The following is a 12,723-nucleotide window of genomic DNA, read 5'->3' on the forward strand; positions in this document are numbered from 1 at the left end:
ATGAATACATAAATAAATAAATTGTGTTGATGGGATTTATTTTGTTGGTCTTTGAAAGTACCTCATGCTCAGAACATTAGAAGGTCCATTTATAATTTATGGCAGCGGGAAAAGAATTTAATCTGGACCCATCCAAATACAGCAGGGGGAGGGTGGTACGAGAAGAAAGTGTTAAGCAGTGATACCACTTGCTACATAGATTCCAGGGACCTAAAAAAAAATCAACAAGCTAAGAAATGCACGTTTAAGTCCAGTTGCTGTGCAATCCAGCTGTTAGGAAACACAGGTGATTACATTGGTTGACTTGACTTTGCAAAGATAAATAGCGAAAGAGGGAGGGGAGTATTCCTTTCTGGATGCAATGAAGAATTCTTCTTGTGCAATAAATGTCACCCCGCTGGCCTGGCCTCTCCGTCTTTATTGCTGGTGTCTTAGTGTGACGCGGAAGATGCAAAATGATGACAACACGTCTTCTAAAATATTGGCCCATGGGAGTTCCCGTCGTGGCTCAGTGGTTAACGAATCCGACCAGGAACCATGGGGTTGCGGGTTCGATCCCTGCCCTTGCTCAGTGGGTTAATGATCCGGCGTTGCTGTGAGCTGTGGTTTGATCGCAGACGCGGCGCGGATCCCCCGTTGCTGTGGCTCTGGCGTAGGCCAGCAGCTACAGCTCCGATTAGACCCCTAGCCTGGGAGCCTCCCATATGCCGCGGGAGCGGCCCAAGAAATGGCAAAAAGACAAATAAATAAATAAATAAAATATTGGCCCAGTGGAAGCCAGTGGTCTTCAAAGCAGTACGTGCCTACCACATCCTGTGGGGTGTGGGAGGACGGTAGTGTACATGAATGTTTTATTTCAAATATAAGCTTTCTTAGTGTTTAATAGATGGATCGGCACTAGGGCACTTATTTGGTCTTTACGGTAGAGTCACGTGTCAGATAGAGCCAGGATGCCCCGCCAGTGTTTGGCTTTGGTTTTTCTCATCATAGTCATCATTGCCATCATCATTTACGTCCATTTGCCGCAGAATCTGACTCCAGGTCCAGTGCTTTTTGCCCTGCAGTTTCCTAGGTGTGGATGACTTAATTCAGTGGCCCTGACCCTTTAGTCCAATAGGGAAAGCAGTATTTGCATACTTCCCACTGCTTGAGAAAGTCTCAATCACTGACCTCTAGGGCTCTTCATAGTTGTTTTTTTTTAATGGCTGCACCCATGGCATATGGAAGTTCCTGGGCCAGGGACTGAATCCAAGCCACAACTGTGACCTATATGCCGCAGCTACGGCAAAGCCAGATCCTTTAATCCATTGTGGCAGGCTGGAGATTGAACCTGCACCTCTGCGTCAATATGAGCAGATTCTCAACCCACTGTGCCACAGTGGGAAGAGAAACTCCTCTTCCTAGGGGTTTTTCAGCACTGGGTTTGCCCGGCCTGCATTGTAGAAATTGTCAACCAAGCCCCTGCTGTGGGGCAGCCTGTGCCATCTGCTTGCATATTATGAACAGCTCCCAAGGGTTATTGCTGGATAACAGTCAGAGCCCCAGCCCAGAATTCCTGTACTGAAGGACATGTGACCGAATGAAAGCCAGGAGCCCCTCCACCCAAGCTTCTGAAAGGGGGGCTGGAGCCTTGCCCCCTCTGTCTCGATTTTTCTGCCCTGTGGTCCTCTCACTCTGCATATTCATGTCTATTTCTTCTGCTTCCTGACAGCCCCGCTATTGGTTACAGTGATTTGTACAATATGTTTGAGCCCATTTGACATTCTCTGGGAAGAAAAGGGGAAAATACACTTTCCTTACCAAACAAGGGGGAGTTTTTGGGGGGAGGGGGGAACACCAAAACCTAACTGCAAGCCAGTGAGGTGATCTTGATGAATATCACCAGGTTTTCCCACATTGATGAAAACATAAAGAACACAGAGCAGCAGTTCGACTTTTTTTGTTTTTTAATTGGCAAAGAGAAGTCAGCTGTACGATCAGGTCTGTGCCTTCTTTCCTGAGACTGTCCTGGTTGGAAATTTGCTGCTCACCTGGGGATAGATAACAAGCGGAAATTAAGCTTGTAGAAGTGGCTTTTGTGGCTCCTTGGGTGACAGCGTACTTACTGTCACTCTAGTCCTCTCCTAAGAGAAACGCAAAGTAATCTTCCTTCACAGAAAACTAGAATTTTCTCAAGCCGGAAGGCAAGTTTGTTATGGAAGAAGGGGATGCCAGCGGGCCGACGCTTCTTAAAGGGCAGCCAGAATCCAAAGTGGGCTGCACCTTGCCGCATGCTGAGCGCTCCATGCACTGGAGTCTCTAGGGCCTCCCTTCCCACTGCTCATATTTCTTTGGGATCTTCCAAGCACCTCTAACTTGATGCTTTTTGCTGCTGAGTTAGCTTTCCTCTTGCAACAAGGCCACCCTGCTCTCCACCGCCCCTTGGGATAACTTCGGAGAGAGGTCACCCATTTCCTGTTCTACTTGGGCCAAGGGGTAGTAGTAGGGCAGCAGTGACACTGTTTAGTGACAGGGGCTCAGCTCTCCTGTTTCTCCCCCTCAGCATCCTTGGCGCACCATTCAGTTTTATCACGATGCTATTGGTTTTCTCGAACTTGAGCGATGGGGGCAGTGTTAGGGAATGGGGAGCTGGCAGGGGCACCTGACTGCAAGGGGTTTTCCTGCAGCTCCTGCTGATTTCCGCTGTAAAGATTGACACCGTGGGAGTGTCTTCCACGCCTCCCTGTGAAATATTCTCCAGCTTCCTTAATCCACCTTCATGACCTGCAGACTGCTCCTCTGCGAGGGACCATCCTCAGAAGTCACTGCTGGTGTTTGGCAACTGTTGACCAAAGGACCACTTTTCTTTGCAGGATATACCAAGGTATACAGCTGCTGTCCAATAGAAATATAATGCAAGCCACATGTGCAATTTGAAATTCTCTAGAAGGTTCAGTAAAAATATAAAAAGAGGGAGTTCTTGTGGTGGCTTAATGGAAACCAATCTGACCAGCACCCATGAGGACGCAGGTTCAGTCCCTGGCCTTGCTCAGTGGGTTAAGGATCTGGCATTACTGTGGGCTGTGTTGTAGATTGCAGATGCAGCTCGGATCCCGCGTTGCTGTGGCTGTGGCGTAGGCTGGCAGCTACGGCTCTGACTGGACCCCTAGCTTGGGAACCTCCATATGCCATGAGTGTGGCCCTGAAAAGGCCAAAAAAAAATATTTATATATATTTTAATATATAAAAAAGTATATATATATGTGTGTGTGTGTGTGTGTGTGTGTATATATATAAATAAAATAAGGTAAAATTAACCTTAATAATATATTTTCTTTAACCCAGTATATCCAAAATGCTATCATACCAACATTTAATCAATAGTAAGAAGTTATTGAGATGTCATCCATCCTTTTCTTTGTACTAAGTCTTCACAGTTCCGTGTATATCTTTGGAGCACATCTCAGTTTGGACTACCCACATTTCAAGTCCTCACTGACCACTGCTGGCTGGTGGCTACTGTATTGTTGACTGTGAGTCAATTCCTATAGGCTTATTGTAAATCACAACATTTCTTGTTTGCTTTTTTGGTTGGTTGGATCTGCATATGTATACTTGTTAATTAAGTACACTGAAGAATGTGGAAAGAGAAAGAAATTGGTCCTTGGCCCACCTTGGAGTAGGGTGATAATATTGGCAAGCATGTGACAGTCTTTGGGGAGGACCTTGGTATGACCTTGAAGTGGATATTCTGACAGCCAGGGAGGACCCTCCTCTCTGGGAGGAGTTGTTTGGAGGAGAAGCAGGCCTGTTCCTGGGACACTGTCAGTTCATAAAATCCAGTTATTGATGCTGAGCAATACATGAGAGGTGATCATCAGAGGTGAGGGGATCAGAAAAGGGCTCTGAGAACAGACCCTGAAACAAGAAGCAGAGCAAAAGACCCCCTACAGTGGGCCTCCAGCACTCTTCTATTCAAATGGGAGGAAATTATTATTCTGGGTCATTTATTAAAAGTTATTTTAAGTGTGCTGTTCTAGCTAGTTAAAATGTTTTCAAACATGCTTGGGTTGGAGTGATGGCTTCCTGGATCCTTTTCAAGTTGGCTTTGCTTCTGGTTCCTTTCTAAAAGCAACTAAATTATTTAGAGTTAAGTTTCAAAAAAGCTGGAATAATTTTCTTTGGCTGCAAGACATTATTTGTGTAATCGCTGGACACTCACTCAGACTCTTTGCCCTCCTCCCATTTTTTCTTTACTCATCTTGGCAAAACCAGCCAGTAGGGGAATGGCAGGCCCATGGGGGTGTTTATTCTATATTCATTTTCTCTTTCTTTGTCTTCCCTTTTCCTTAAACAAAGTATGGCTCCTTGGAGGAATGGCATGGTTGCAGAACGGACTACTGTTTCATTCGGTGGTTGCATTTTTTTTCTGCCACCGTATCCTCTTGGCAGGCCCTGGGGACTCAGGCTTCCTGGGTATGACAGCCCTAAAGTCACCAGGAAGAAGTAGGGCCAAGAGTGTGAGTAATGGGCAATGGGGGTGGAGTGAGGGGGGACCAGGCATTGTCCCTAAAAGGATAACAGTTCTACCTCTAGCGGGAATGTTGCTAAAACATTGCAGTCCACCGCTGAAATTGTTTTTCTTTTGCAGCTGAGCTCTTGAGAAGCCCTTGGGCATTGCCTTGGGTTGAGGTGGATATTACTGAAACTAATTCTCTTCTATTCAGGAGAAAGGCACTGGTGGGTCATGCTAATTGCTCCAGGCAGAAAGAACTCCTGGCTACGCTGGAGTTTGTAATAGAAGAATGATGAGTAAGGCAGCCAGAAGAGGAAGTGTAGAGGGCTGCTTTGTAAGAGTTTCATTGATTTAGCATCTGTAGGGAAAGCTTCTTTTGAAAAAAAATTTTTTCTTTTTCTCTTTTTTTTTGATTAGTGAACAGGAGAACATTCAAAGCTAAGACAGATAGGGGCCAACTGGGAACGCTGTGCAGCCTGGAATAGCTTAGGCTGCTGTTCAATCATTTCCCCAAACAGGAAACCACAAAATGTTAGAGATTAAGGTCACTAGATCATTGGGAAAAGAGCATAACTTTGTCTGCAAAGTATTATGATGGATTGTAAATGGGCCAAAATATAAGCATAAATCTTTCGTCTAAAAATGCACCGACAGAAATCCAGCCTTCTCGCAAAAGCTCAGTTTGCTTTCCTGGTGTACCGAGAGACCAGAGCTTCCTTCTGTGGCCTTTCTGTAATTTTCCTAATAAATGGCGGGGTAATGGGGGAAATAAGTGCTTTGTGTTCTCTGTTGGCAACACGTGTGTTTTGTTTTGGATTTTTAAAAAGTTAGGGTTTAGATCAGAAAGTGGCCTCCATGTGATTTATTTTCAGTCTTATGCTGTTAGACAGGCGACAGTGAAAATATAACAAAATGCACATGTATGTACATTACTGCCCCAAATTCCATCTTTCAAGTATTCAGTTGTACAGGCACCATTAAAAGCACAGATTTTTTCCCCCCTTTGAGTATCATGTACATCCTTTAACTTAGGAGAAGACCAAATCTAAGTTTAGAGGGTGTGGGATCTTCTTAGCCGAGACAGAGGTAAACAGGCCCGCAGGTATATTAGCTGACACAGCTGGTTGCTTTATGTCTGCCTGGACATTGTTTATCTTTCAGGAGCAAATGCTCTGTGAAATAAGGGTTAATCATCATCTGACTCCGTTCACTAGATTTTTCCTAGAGGGAGGTTTTCTTACTGAGAGAGTTAAATCCATGAACAAACTGCTGATGTATGTACATCCAGAAACTGAAAGTTGATGGTTTGAAATGTGAAAATGAATAGATTCTAGAAAGATTTAAGTGGAACTGACTTTTTTAGCCCCTCTATTTAAGGAAAACAAAGAATGAAAGAGTAAACTTGCTTTTCCTCTTCTGATTTTCCACTGTTTTGAAAAAGTTAAAAAAAAAAAAGTGGCATATTAAGAGACAGGGGCCCATCTTTCTACATCTGTTCCCTTGTCGCCCAATCCTTAGGCTCTCCATAAATATTACTGATGAATACATAGACATTTCCTATGAGCAGATTAAACAAACAAACACATTCTGTATTTAAGTGAGCACGCACCCTTTTCTCCAACTCAGACAAAAGGCCGCTTCCCTTCCATTTCAGATGGAAGTGAAACTTAGCTGCCTGTGGATCCAGGAAGGAAATGAAATAAATAGTTGAGTTGGATTGAGACCTATTGCTCTTTCTTCTCTACCATGACAAAGATAGGGATACAGAGAACATTCTTCTCTTTTAAGAAGAACAATAGCATAAGCATTGAATAAATGACAGCTGTCCTTGCACCTCTGTTGGGGGTGGGCAGAGGACACTCAGGAAGTGGCAGGGCTGTGTCTTGGGGGCACAGCTACTGCCCAGCCTTAGCTCCTTGTGGCCAAGTGGAAATACAGGCTCCGCATGGTGCAATCTTCCAGTATTTAAATGCCAGCACCTAATTGTACAAACAACCTCAACGCTGTGTGGACTAGAAGTTACGTCCAAACTAAATGCAGGTCCTAGGCAGCCAATTTAAAATTTTTACACTCCACTATAGAATTGATTTTTCAGATTATTCTTGATAAAAAGTAAGAAAGACATGGATAAAACCTTGCTTTGCAGGGAGTTCCCTTTGTGACACAGTGGAAACGAATCCAATATCCTTGAGGATGCAGGTTTGATCCCTGGCCTCGCTCAGTGGGTTGGGGATCCAGTGTTGTCATGAGCAGGTGTTTAGGTTGCAAATGTGACTCGGATCGAACCTTGTTTATGGTTGTGACTGTGGTGTAGGCTTACAGCTGGAGCTACAAATGGACCCCTAGCCTGGAAACTTCCATATGCTGGGGGTGCGGCCCTAAAAAGTAAAAAAAAACCAAAAAAGCAAAAAGGTTTGCCCTTCAGGTTACAGGATATTTTTACATCTCGTATTCCATTTGTTTCTCCTAAGAACCCAAGGATGTAGATATTCTACTTCATAGAGGAAAAATAGGAGGCTCAGGGTGAGTACATCACATCTCCAAGGTCACTCGGTACACAGGCCTTGGGAGGCTGGGCCAGAACTGGAGCTCAAGACTCCTGTCTGCACCTGTCACACTACTTTTATGAAACCCTGCCATTTGTCTTGTCAAATTGATGACCTAGTGCAATTATGTTAGAATTCCAGCTCTTACATCCTAAATCACGGTTGTAATCCACAGGTAACATTTCATTTGAAAATTGTGCAGCAATTTTTTTTTCTTTTTTTCTTTTTTTAGGGCCGCACCCGCAGCATGTGAAGGTTCCCGGGCTAGGGGTCTAATCGGAACTACAGCTACACCACAGCTCACGGCAATGCCGGATCCTTAACCCACTGAGCAAGGGAAGGGATCGAACCCACAACCTCAGGGTTCCTAGTTGGGTTCGTTTCCGCTGTGCCACAACGGGAACTCCTGTGTAGCTATTTGAATAGCGATGTTCAATTATTCAAATGTAGTGATAATAATAATAGCTAGCATTAATTGAATATTTACTACTACGTGCCTTGAATACAGAGAGCTGTACCTGCATTATGTTATGTAATTCTCCAAATAACCCTCTCTCATATATATGTTTCTTTTCTACCCATTTTACCAATGAGGAAACTGAGCTCTAGAAGGCTAAACGACTTAAGATGATCTTGCTAGTAAGTGGCAGAGCTAGGATCAAACCCAGCCACAGAGCCAGTGATTTTTAACTGTAAACAAAGAGTGATGCTTTGCATTTAAGTTTTCTCTCTGCATGTGTAATTACAAATAGAGAATAAACCACCTGTTCAGTGTGCCCTTTGGAGGGCATGGGTAGTGACTTAGACAGTGAGGCAGTGTGGAAGAGGGATTAGAAGTACACACTTGGGACACGCTGTGTCCCCAGTCAGCTCACCTTCCTGCACCTCCGTCCCCTTGTTCCTAAAATGAGATAAATAATACCCACCTTCTGGGAGTGTTAGGAAATCATGGGTGTAAAATGCTCAGCACACTTCCCGCAACATAATAGGAAGAATGAGGGAGTTTTACTGTTATTCCAAAATGTCCTTTTAAAAGTGAAAAGCTATGCTCTTAACCATATTTTTCTGGCATTGTATGGGGAAATTTCTTGGGATCTTGAATCCCGTGCTTCAAAACTAAAAGTTTCTTTGAAAGGGTAATTTAGAGCCTTATGGCTCTGACTTCCAAGAAAAGGCTGCTGAGACACCATACCCAATGTGTGTAAGGCATGTTATTTCATTTGCGTACACAGAGTTCAAGTTTACCTTGGCTGGATTCCCTTACTGTTAGCCTTTGCCTAAAAGAGTGAGATTGGCAACCAGGTATTTGACACAAAAAGACCATCTGCATATTCTGAAGGCTCATTTCAGAAGTACTTTGTAGACCATCTTCCAAGGCAGTATCCCATCATCAAATTACTTGAAAAGGGGGAGGACTGACACTCACCAAAGTCTGCCAATTTGTGCTGTGCTAAGACCCTCGTCACATTTTCTCATTAATCCTCACTACAGTGAAGTGTAGGTCTTACATCAGCATGTCCAGGAAAGGGAACCACAGCTCATAGAAGTTAAGCCGAGTATCCTGGGATTCCCAGGAATTGCATGCCGGGACATCTGAGGCATTCGTCCAAGGATGTGTAAGTTTGGATTTCATCCTTTTAGCAACAGAAGCAACTCTGGTTACTTTTTTGTTTGTTTGTTTTTGTTTTTTACGGTCGTGCCCACAGCATATGGAGCTTCCCAGGCTAGGGTTGAATCAGAGCCATAGCTGCCAGCCTACACCACAGCCAGAGCAATGAGGGATCTGAGCCGCATTTGCGACCTACACCATAGCTCATGGCGATGCCAGATACCTGATCCACTGATGGAGGCCAAGGATCAAACCTGCGTTTTCATGAATACTAGTTGGATTCATTTCTTCTGGGCAGAATAATACTTCTCATCCACAACCCTGGTTCCTTGAAGCACAAAAGGAATGGATCAGAGGACAGGATAGGTCAGAGAAATCATGGGCAAACTGAAGAACTGGAATGAGATAAAGATAGGAACCGGGGGCAATTCTGGGAATCCAGGTAGCAAAACTAATGGGCAGACTCTTCAGGAACCTTGTGTTCCTCTGTCCACAATCTAAATTCTAGAGAAAGGGCATTTGAGAGCCCTAGCTTAGGTCACATACTCATCCCTTGCCTAGAGCAGGAGGACACCGACTGTCAGCCTCTGCTAGGGCTGTGTCTGTTGAGGGAGTGGGAATACAGTAACCTGGGAAGGGGGGGTGGTCCCAGGCAAGCCAAAATGCAATCCCTATACAGCATTACTGAAAACCTTTAAAGGGCACAGCTGACTTAACCCTTCAAGTGTTGATACGTCTTATGGGGTGTCAGGCACTGTGGAAAGGCAGTGGGTGGAGTCAGGGCTGAGAGCGTTCTCCTGGAGCTGATGCTGTTTCACAGCTGCAGAATCAAAGCCACTCCTTGCAGCAGAAGTAAGGCATCTGTCACCAGCTGAATAATGTCCTTGTACCCATATCCTGATCCCTAGAGCCAACGTGAGAAATGATCGAGAGATGTTCCCAGAGTGGGACAAACAGACCAGGATGGTTTCTGGACTGGAGATGTGAACTCTTGTCTCCTTTTCCAGCTCTCTGCTCCCTAAGACTTTGGGTAGCACTAAACATACAACTGTGTCCATTTGCAGGAATTTAGCTCCTTTTTTAAGGCATACTGGGAAGACGTTTGGAAGTGTGGGATCACCTCGCCCCTTCACAGTAAAATGGAGGCGGGTCTAATAATACTTCTCATCCCTGCTCTGTGAATCTGGATGAGGATAAAGCCATGTGTACATGAGAGCCCTCTGAAAAGTAAAGGACATCATAAAATGCTTTTCTCATCTCTTTCTTGTGGAAAAAAAAAAAAAAAAAGAATGATCATTATCCAAATCACCCAGTGCCATCTCTTGCAAATGCTTGAATTCTGGGATGAGTTTTTAAGATTACCCATGACTTAGCTAAAGTTATGCTGTTTACCTAGTTGTCGTGAAAGGAAAAAAATAAGAGCTGGTAATACTTGAGTTGCCGTAAATTATTCCTCAATAAAGACCCATCTTTGCCAAATTGAGGGGCCCAACCTCTTAATGACATTGTTTGTTCTCTTATTTTTTCATTATAGATGCATCCTAACCAAACATACCAAAAACACCTAGAATACTGTCAAGTGAAAACAAATCACTCATACTTTGACGACCTTAGCTTGTGAGCATTTTGATGTATTCTTTTCCCAAGTGTGAGCATCTTCATAAAATATAATAATTAGAGTGTGTGAGCGGTGGAGTCAATTTTTCATGGATGTGTTTAACAAGAAGTAGTTTTCCGTGTCTTCCCATCACCATCACTTTCGACAGACTAACCAGTCAGATCTCGAAGTAGTAAAAGAAAAGAGAACTCTCTGCAAGGAGTCCCTCTGCTCTTTCACTGAGGCTTCGCAGCTGACCAGAAAGGAAAGTGAGGAGCCTGGATATGCAGAGGCGCTGCCTGATCTGTCCCTGGAAACCTAGTCCAAACAGAGCGTTCTCTGCCACTTGCTGGGTCAGAGTGACTCCTGACAAGGGAAGTGTAGCTAAAAGCTGCTTTCATCTCTGTCTCCGCCTCTCTGCCTGTAGCCCCTGTTGCTTAAAATACCAACAAGCCTCAGGGGAGGGTTTGCCCCAGACTGTCCCAGTTTTAGCCTGAAAGTCCTGCATCCTGGGAAACTCCTCCATCCAGGGCAAACTGGGACAGAGGATCACCCCCACCAGGAAGAAGTGGGCGAGTGTGTGCAGATCCTTCACCGGTGGCCAACCTGTTGGGGCTTAGGCCTTGTCCTGGCACTTCTCTGACTTTCAGGATGTGGGTGACCAACACGTGCCCTCAGGACCACCCACCCCCGCGCTCCACCCACCTGGCTTCTCAGCTCACTGTCACTGGATCCAGGGATTTCTCGCCCACTCACCCAGCCCTGGAGGCACCCAACTGGGATATTCCTGTAGGGGCTGATGGGAGTAAATATGACATTTAGATAAAAATAGCAGCTCTGGAATTCTGAATAGGGCAGCCTTAAATGCCAGCTCTGAAATCACTTTGCTTGATCATTAATCTGATTTTTTTTTTTTTTTGGTGGCATGTGATTTATGTACCCTTTAGAAGTTAAAAATATTTTCCTTGCTTTGCAAAGAAAGGCTTTCCATTTATCTCCCCCCCCCAAAAAAAAAAGTAGGCCTTCTGCATATCATGTGCACCGAATTATGCTGTCCAGCCCTCACTGCCTCATTCCGAAGGGCTAGTACTCTTTATGATGAGTCTTAAAAGACAAAGGAGACAGTTTAGGGATGGGCTTTGTTTCAGTTCGGTTCAACAGACACCGACTCTAAGGCTGTACCTATCAGTCTGTTTTTTGCTCTGATCTGTGGATTTTACTAACATCCCTCAAAGACAAAAAATCCAAATCAATTTCAAAATATACTGATGATAGTAAGATAGCAAGAGGCACTCAGAAAGATGCAAGCTTCATACAGGGGCCACACAGAGGAGAAACATCGAGATGCACTTTGTATGTGCTAGTTAATTAGCCTCTTTTCATTGAAATCTAGAGGAGGAATTACTTTATAGATGATTATCTTTGTTAATCAGCGATAATCAGGCCTTCCTAGAATGGGGAAGTACTTAAGCCCTGGTTGCTGGTACAGATCGTATGTAATTGTTTCCATACTGTTGGCAAACAGCTGGAGAGGTTTTGCATGGGCCATAAGTACTCCGGGTCTTCGAGGCAGTGTCTTTGTATAAACAATGCAAATTTTTATTGCTATCGTTGAGTTGTTTTTTTTTTTTTTAAGAGGCTTTAAATCTATCAGGATTTTTTTTTTTTTTTTTGGTGGGGAGGAGACGGGGTTCTGCTTAGGAGAGTGGAGGTGGTGATGGTGGCTGAGTAACATGAAAGACCCTGTGTTCCTATAGGGGAGGCCCAGGGGTCTTTCATCTTAGGCTGAATCCTGGCCCACTGCTGCTTGAGGATTTGGAGTGTGTAAAAGTCCTGGGCTTTTTAATTATGTGTAAGCCTTTTAAGAGGCCTGTACCAGGAGGGCAGAGATGGAAACATGTGGTGAGACATTTTATATCCAATTTGAGGACTCAACCAAGGCCTTCACTGGAGCCAAACAAGAACTTCCAGAGAGATCAAACATAGCATGGAATTGAAGGAAATCTCTTTGTTGGAGGTAGAGGGACGATACCGCATGAAAATTATGTTGTGTTGATCGCAAAGAAGAAGAGTAGAAAGGGGGGAAATTACTCAGATGTCCAGCACCAAAAGTTTCATTTTTTAATGTTTCATTCCATGTATAAAAATGACTATATTGATTTTACGTATTCATAATTGTGATTTATGCTTGACATTCAGCTTGCCTACTTACCATTATGTGATAAGCTTTTTCCACGTTGCTTGGTGGTTTAGGCAAAACAGTTTAAGTGGTTTTGCAGTATTCTGTAAAATTTCTGTACCGTGGTTATTTGACCATTCATTAATATAGAACTTCCAGACTGCATTCGTTTGTCATCATAAAGTTTCAGTGATTACAGTTAAATAATTTTTTTTATTTCTTTGGGCTTGTTTTCATAGCATTTATTCCCCAAACTGGCATTACTGGACAAAGAGTCTCAACAGTTTAAAGTTTTTG

At 44.0% G+C, this 12,723-nt stretch overlaps 1 protein-coding gene across 7 annotated transcripts in view; it reads left to right on the forward strand.

The window, feature by feature from the left end:
• Positions 1-12,723, forward strand: part of CPVL (carboxypeptidase, vitellogenic like) — a 131,333-nt gene that overhangs the window by 80,152 nt on the left and 38,458 nt on the right. Inside the window, exon 13 of one of the 7 annotated variants that reach the window (XR_002340223.1) lies at positions 2,667-2,863. The exons of the other annotated variants lie outside the window; for them this stretch is intronic. The gene's annotated coding sequence lies outside the window, so the exon portion shown is untranslated. The remainder of the gene's footprint in view (positions 1-2,666; positions 2,864-12,723) is intronic. 7 annotated transcript variants of the gene reach the window in all.

The sequence above is a fragment of the Sus scrofa genome, chromosome 18 (genome assembly GCF_000003025.6).
Source record: "Sus scrofa isolate TJ Tabasco breed Duroc chromosome 18, Sscrofa11.1, whole genome shotgun sequence".
NCBI classification, from domain to species: Eukaryota; Metazoa; Chordata; class Mammalia; order Artiodactyla; family Suidae; genus Sus; species Sus scrofa.